The sequence below is a fragment of the Tachyglossus aculeatus genome, chromosome 1, assembly GCF_015852505.1.
Source record: "Tachyglossus aculeatus isolate mTacAcu1 chromosome 1, mTacAcu1.pri, whole genome shotgun sequence".
In the NCBI taxonomy this organism is placed as follows: domain Eukaryota; kingdom Metazoa; phylum Chordata; class Mammalia; order Monotremata; family Tachyglossidae; genus Tachyglossus; species Tachyglossus aculeatus.
In genome coordinates this window covers 152112114-152118167 of record NC_052066.1, presented here as the reverse complement: position 1 = coordinate 152118167, position 6054 = coordinate 152112114, and the positions used below count along the sequence as shown (strand labels likewise).

General features: G+C 41.4%; 1 non-coding gene across 1 annotated transcript; it reads left to right on the top strand.

The window, feature by feature from the left end:
- The first annotated feature begins 2903 nt into the window (after positions 1–2903).
- LOC119937176 lies at positions 2904–3041 on the top strand. Its single transcript, XR_005453937.1, has one exon. It is a non-coding gene; the product is annotated as a small nucleolar RNA SNORA7 (small nucleolar RNA).
- The last annotated feature ends 3013 nt before the right edge of the window (positions 3042–6054 follow it).

The following is a 6054-nucleotide window of genomic DNA, read 5'->3' as shown; positions in this document are numbered from 1 at the left end:
CCAAGTCTACATCTCCAGCCCTCATCTCTCTCTTTTTCTGCAGTCTTTAATTTCCTCTTTCCTTCAGGACATCTCTACTTGGATGCCCCTCCAGCAACTCAAATTTAACATGTCCAAAACAGAACTCCTCATCTTCCCAAATAAACCCAGTCCTCCCTCTGACTTTTCCATCACTGCAGACAGCAGAACTAACCTCCTTGTCTCACAAGCCCATAACCTTGGCATCTTCCTCAACTCATCTCTCTAATTTAACCCACCTACTCAACCTGTCACCAAATCCTGTCAGTTCTACCTTCACAACAATGCTAAAATCCATCCTTTCCTCTTCATCCAAATTGCTGCCACATTGATCCAAGTATTTATCTTGTCCCACCTTGACTACTGCACCAGCCTCCTTGTTGACCTCCCTGCATCTTGTCTCTCTCCACTCCAGTCCACACTTCACTCTGCTGCCCAGATCATTTTTCTAAAAAGAAGCTCAGTCCATATTTTCCCACTCCTCAAGAACCTCCAGTGGTTGCCCATCAAACTCTGCATCAACCAGAAATTTCTTACCATTTGTTTTAAATCAATAACCTTGCCCCCTCCTATCTCACCTCCCTGATTTCTTTCTGCAACCCAGCCCACACACTTCGCTCCTCTAATGCAGTCCTATTCACTGTGCCTCAAACTCCTCTATCTTGCAACTAACCCCTTGCCTATGTCTTGCCCCTGGCCTGGAACTCATCACTCGCCCCACCTTCAAAACCTTTTTAAAGCCAAATCTCCTCCAAGAGGCCTTCCCTGACTAAGCCTTCATTTCCTCTGCTCCCTCTCTGTTCTGCATTACCCTCGCACTTGGATTTGTACTTTTTATTCACCCTACCTCAGTCCTACCACACTTATATACAAATCTATAATTTATTTTAATGCCCCCTCCCCTGCTAGACTGTAAGCTCTTTGTGGGCAGGAACCATGTCTGCCAACTCTGTTATTTTCTACTCTCCCAAGCATTTAGTACAGTGATCGGCACACAGTAAGCACTCCATAAATATGACTGATTAACTGATAGGCCACGCTGGGCCTCACCTGTCAGCCCAGAGATGATGTGATACTCTGAGCATTGCTTCAGTGCTGGTATTCTGACTGTATTCTAAAACCTTTCTGTGGGTGCTCTTACTCTGCCATTCAATGATAATAAAAATTGGATATTTAAGTGCTTACCATAATCCAAGCACTATAATAATAATAATAATAATAGCATTTGTAAAGCACTTACTATGTGCAAAGCACCATTCTAAGTGCTGGGGAGGATACAAGGTGATCAGGTTGTCCCACGGGGGGCTCACAGTCTTAATCTCCATTTTACAGAAGAGGTAACTGAGGCACAGAGAAGTTAAGTGACTTGCCCGAAGCCACACAGCTGACAATTGGCAGAGCCGGGATTTGAACTCATGACCTCTGACTCCCAAGCTCGTGCTCTTTCCACTGAGCCATGCTGTTATGTGCTGAGGTTTTGTCTTATGCTGTCTTATGCTGTCGAGTTGTCTTTGACCCAAACCAACTGCATGGATGCATCTCTCCCAGAATGCCCCACCTCCATCTGCAATCGTTCTAGTAGTCTATCCATAGAGTTTTCATTCTTCCACACAGTCAACATGAGTCTCCACCTTCAATTCTCTCCCATGCCACTGCTTTTCAGTGCAGGTGAGTTTTGACTTGGAGCAGATTGCTTTCCACTCTCTAGCCACTGCCTCTGCTTGACTTTTCTTCCCATGGCTAAGACTAGTAGAGTCCTGGAAACTCCCTAGGTGCCATCCTGAGAGGGGACATGCTGGGGTAGATACCAAATAATCATGTCCCATGTGGGGCTCACAGAGAGGTAAAATGACTTGCTCAAGGTCAAATGGCTGGTAAATGGTGGAGTGGGGATAAGAACCGTGGTCTTCTGAGTCCCAGGTCTGTGTTCTTTCCGCTAGTCCACACTGCTTCTCCTGCTTTCAGATGCCCACTGCAGTTACCCAGACACCAAATGTGTGATGAACCAGCTTTACACCATTATTTTCACCCATCCTACCCAGAGTAGCATTGCCTTGACGCTGGATTTTTTTTTATATATATTGAATTCATGGACTTTATTTTTGCCGATTCTACCTTTTCATTTCATGTTGAATGTAACTGATCAGTGTTCCCTGACAAGACAACCATAAGACTGCTGAAGAAATAAGTGTACCTAAGTGACATAGCTATTCAGAAGAAGCCTTTGTAAACTTTCAGCTTGATGGGAAGCATCATCATTTCTCTAAATGTATGAAAACAGGATGATTAAAATTTATGAAAAGTAACTATTGTGAGTCCTGCTAAACATGATCAAAGTATACAGGGGAAAGAAAGAAAAGTCTTTTGTCCTGGATCTCATTTTCTAACGAGAAGCAGTATACACTGGTAGAAAGAGCATAAGACCCTGAGTCAGAAGACATGGGTTCTAATCCCTGCTCTGTCATTTGCCTGCTGTGTGACTATGGGCAAGTCACTTAACTTTTCTGTGGCTCAGAAATTGGGGATTACATACCTTTTCTCCTGTCCCCTTAGACAATGAGCACCATGAGTAACTGAGATTGTTACCTGATTGCATTAAATTTATCATAATGCTTAGTAATAATAATAATAATGGCATTTATTAAGCGTTTACTATGTGCAAAGCACTGTTCTATGTGCTGGGGAGGTTATAAGGTGATCAGGTTGTCCCACCCGGTGCTCACAGTCTTAATCCCCAGTTTACAGATGAGGTAACTGAGGCCCAGAGAAGTGAAGTGACTTGCCCAAAGTCACACAGCTGACAATTGGCAGAGCCGGGATTTGGACCCATGACCTCTGATTCCAAAGCCCGGGCTCTTTCCACAAAGCCACGCTGCTTCTCTAGTACCCTCTCAGGGTCGCACCTGGAGAGTTTCCAGTACTCTACCAGTCTCGGCTACAGGAGGGAGAGTCAAGCAGAGGCATACCCATTCCTTTCCTAGCTTGGACAGTGGCTAGCAAGTGGAAAGCAACCTGCTACAAGTCAAAACTTACTTGTGCTGGTCAGCAGTGGCACGGAAGAGAGTCAAGGGCAGAGACTCGAGTTTACTGTGTGGAAGGCAGCAAAGGTAAACCACTTCTGGATTTTTACCAAGAAAACTATGTGGATACACTACTGGAACGATTGCAGATGGAGAGCGGGGCATTCTGGGGAGATGTGTCCATGGTTCGGTTGCTATGGTTCAGAAATGACTCTACGGCATGACAAAAAAAAAGTGCTTAGTATGGTGCTTGGAACATTGTAAACCCTTAACATACCATTATTAGTAGTATTATTCTTATATTTGTACTCAGGAACATGTGCTAGAATAATGCTAATTTATAAAGGGATTTGAATTGCACAGAAATGATGTTTAGGAGACACTTTAAAGCATGGCATTGTACAATCCCATCTCTTATCTGTCCTTGAGTTCAGAATTCTTTTTTTTTTTTTTTGTATGGAAACATGTTCTGTTTCTACCCTGAGTATTGTTGTATCTTAATAAGACATAGTCCATTTAATGACTTCCTTTAATTTAATTATTTTCCTCATTTTTAAAAATTGTCCATAGATAATATCAATACACGTTGAGAGGTGAAATTAGTATATTTTCTGATATTGACTGATTTAGCCCAAAATGTAAATATTTCAGTTGGCTCTGCTAATTTCTACAAAAGGAATGTGCTGATTTCCAAATACAGCAGGCTTTATTATTTTAAACCTTGGAACAATACTTATGCCTTCAAGAAAACCAGTGGAAAGCATCTGTGTCTTGTGACTATTACTTCACATAGTTTAAGATACTTTATAAATACTGATTCAAATTACAGATAAACTGATGCACAGCTTGAAACCAAAACTCTAAATTATTTTTTAAAGTTTAAGTGGAACCCTATTTTGTGATGCTTACAATTAAGAAGCCTAAATGCTATTTATGCTGATGTTCCCGGCGATAGTCAACAATGCCATTGCTAGGAACATTGGAAGGTTCCATGATGGATTGACACATTTTGCTCTACAACATGTTAATCGTGCGGCATCCTTCAAGATGATCTGACGAGAGCCATTTATATTGGCCCCTGATATATTATCTTCATAGTTTAAATTATGCAGTCACCTGGGGAGGCAACAGGGAAGAGGGAGGTGGACCTTTACGTGAAGATCCAGTGGAAGGACCCAGATCAACCACATCTGATGCATTGACTGGGGGTAACACTGAAAAAGTTGACGGGGTGGGTGGAGGAAGGGTGGAAAGGGAAAATAATTTAAGAATACTTAAATTATGTTCTTCTCCCATTTTCCATTATTTAGGATTAATGAACAGAATGCCTCTCTCCTTTTGATTATGTCTTTCATATCTTTTCTGGGCCCCTTTATCTGAAGTTGATGCTGCCCGCACATGGAGGGGCTAGGGGACAGAATCTCTGGTGTCTTACTTATCAATAAGTACTAATGATAATAATAATGGTACTAGTTAACTGCTTCTATGTGCCAAACACTGTTCTTAGTGCTTGGGTAGATACAAGTTAATCAGGTTGGACATAGTCCCTGTCCTACATGGGGCTCACACTCTCAATCCCCATTTTACAGATGAGGTAACTGAGGCTCAGAGAAGTGAAGTGACTTGTCCAAAGTCACACAGCAGACATGTGGAGGAGCCGGGATTAGAACCCAGATCCTTCTGAGTCCCAGGCCCATGCTCAGTCCACTAAGCCACTCTGCATCTCTTCTATTAGCTTGATTGATTGAGTAGTAGATTTTGTTGTGGCTCTGTGAAGTTATCATCATCAATCGTATATATTGAGCGCTTACTATGTGCAGAGCACTGTACTAAGCGCTTGGGAAGTACAAATTGGCAACATATAGAGACAGTCCCTACCCAAAGTGGGCTCACAGTCTAAAAGGGGTTATAATCTCTCTTGGCCAGATACTCTTTCATTGTTTTTTGAAATCTCAACCACCCCTGTTTGTATTCTAGGTTTCTTTCCTCTGCTTAGATTCTCTTTGTAGCTGTTATGCTTTGTCTTTTGTGTGTTCTGAATTAGTTCCATTTCTTGTCTCTTCAGTATTTCATGTGCCAAACTATCATTTGAAAGAATAGAACAAGTAGGGCTTCCCAGATCCCTTTCTTCACACTGTTCCTCTTTATCTCTGAAAGTCTCATCTTCTTGTAAGAGCAGTGACCGCCCATTGAATATCGCACCAGCATTATATGATGAACTTTGAAAATGTCAATCAGATGATGGAGATATTTGATCTGACAGAACCACTTTTAAGCCCCTGAATGAAAGGAAATATATTTTAAGGTAGCAGTAAACACTAAGAGAGATAAAGAAATACATAAACAAACAGAAAAATAAATAATAGCTTCAAGGTGGGTGCAAAATTTGCAATCTTATTGTTCTAGTGGTTTCTAGTTATCTGAAGCTGGGATTGTAAGTAATTTGTTAGAAAAGTGCCGACTTGGACAAAGTGGAAAATCTCAGATCATTGTAATTCTATGCCATGTTGGTTTTTGTAAATGTCCAATACTGTAGAACAAAATCCTCATTCTGGTCCTAATTGAAACCTCTACCAAGTGTTTTGGGGTAGGACTGTGAATCCAATTAGACCTTGTGTAATAAAAGTGCCTAAAAGATGCTACAAAATCTTGACAATGTCAACACTGGCTAGGAGGGTTAGTTGATGTAAATGCAGGTTCAAATCAAATGAATGCAAGAGCTGCTTGGAATTCCAGAAGTCGAAGTAATGAAAAACAAATAAGATTCTAAGATTCTTGGAAGGGAAATTGTTTAGGACCGAGAAATTGGCTCCTTTGAGCATGCCCACAAATCAAAATTCAGGACATTGCCTGCACATCACTATCATTTTGGAGACAAAAAAACTGGTGCAAGAATAACATCACTTCCTCAAATTTATAGACCGTAAGCTCATTGTGGATAAGGACTGTATCTGTTATATTGTTCTCTCCCAAGCACTTAGTACAGTGCTCTGCACACAGGAAGCACTCAATAAAT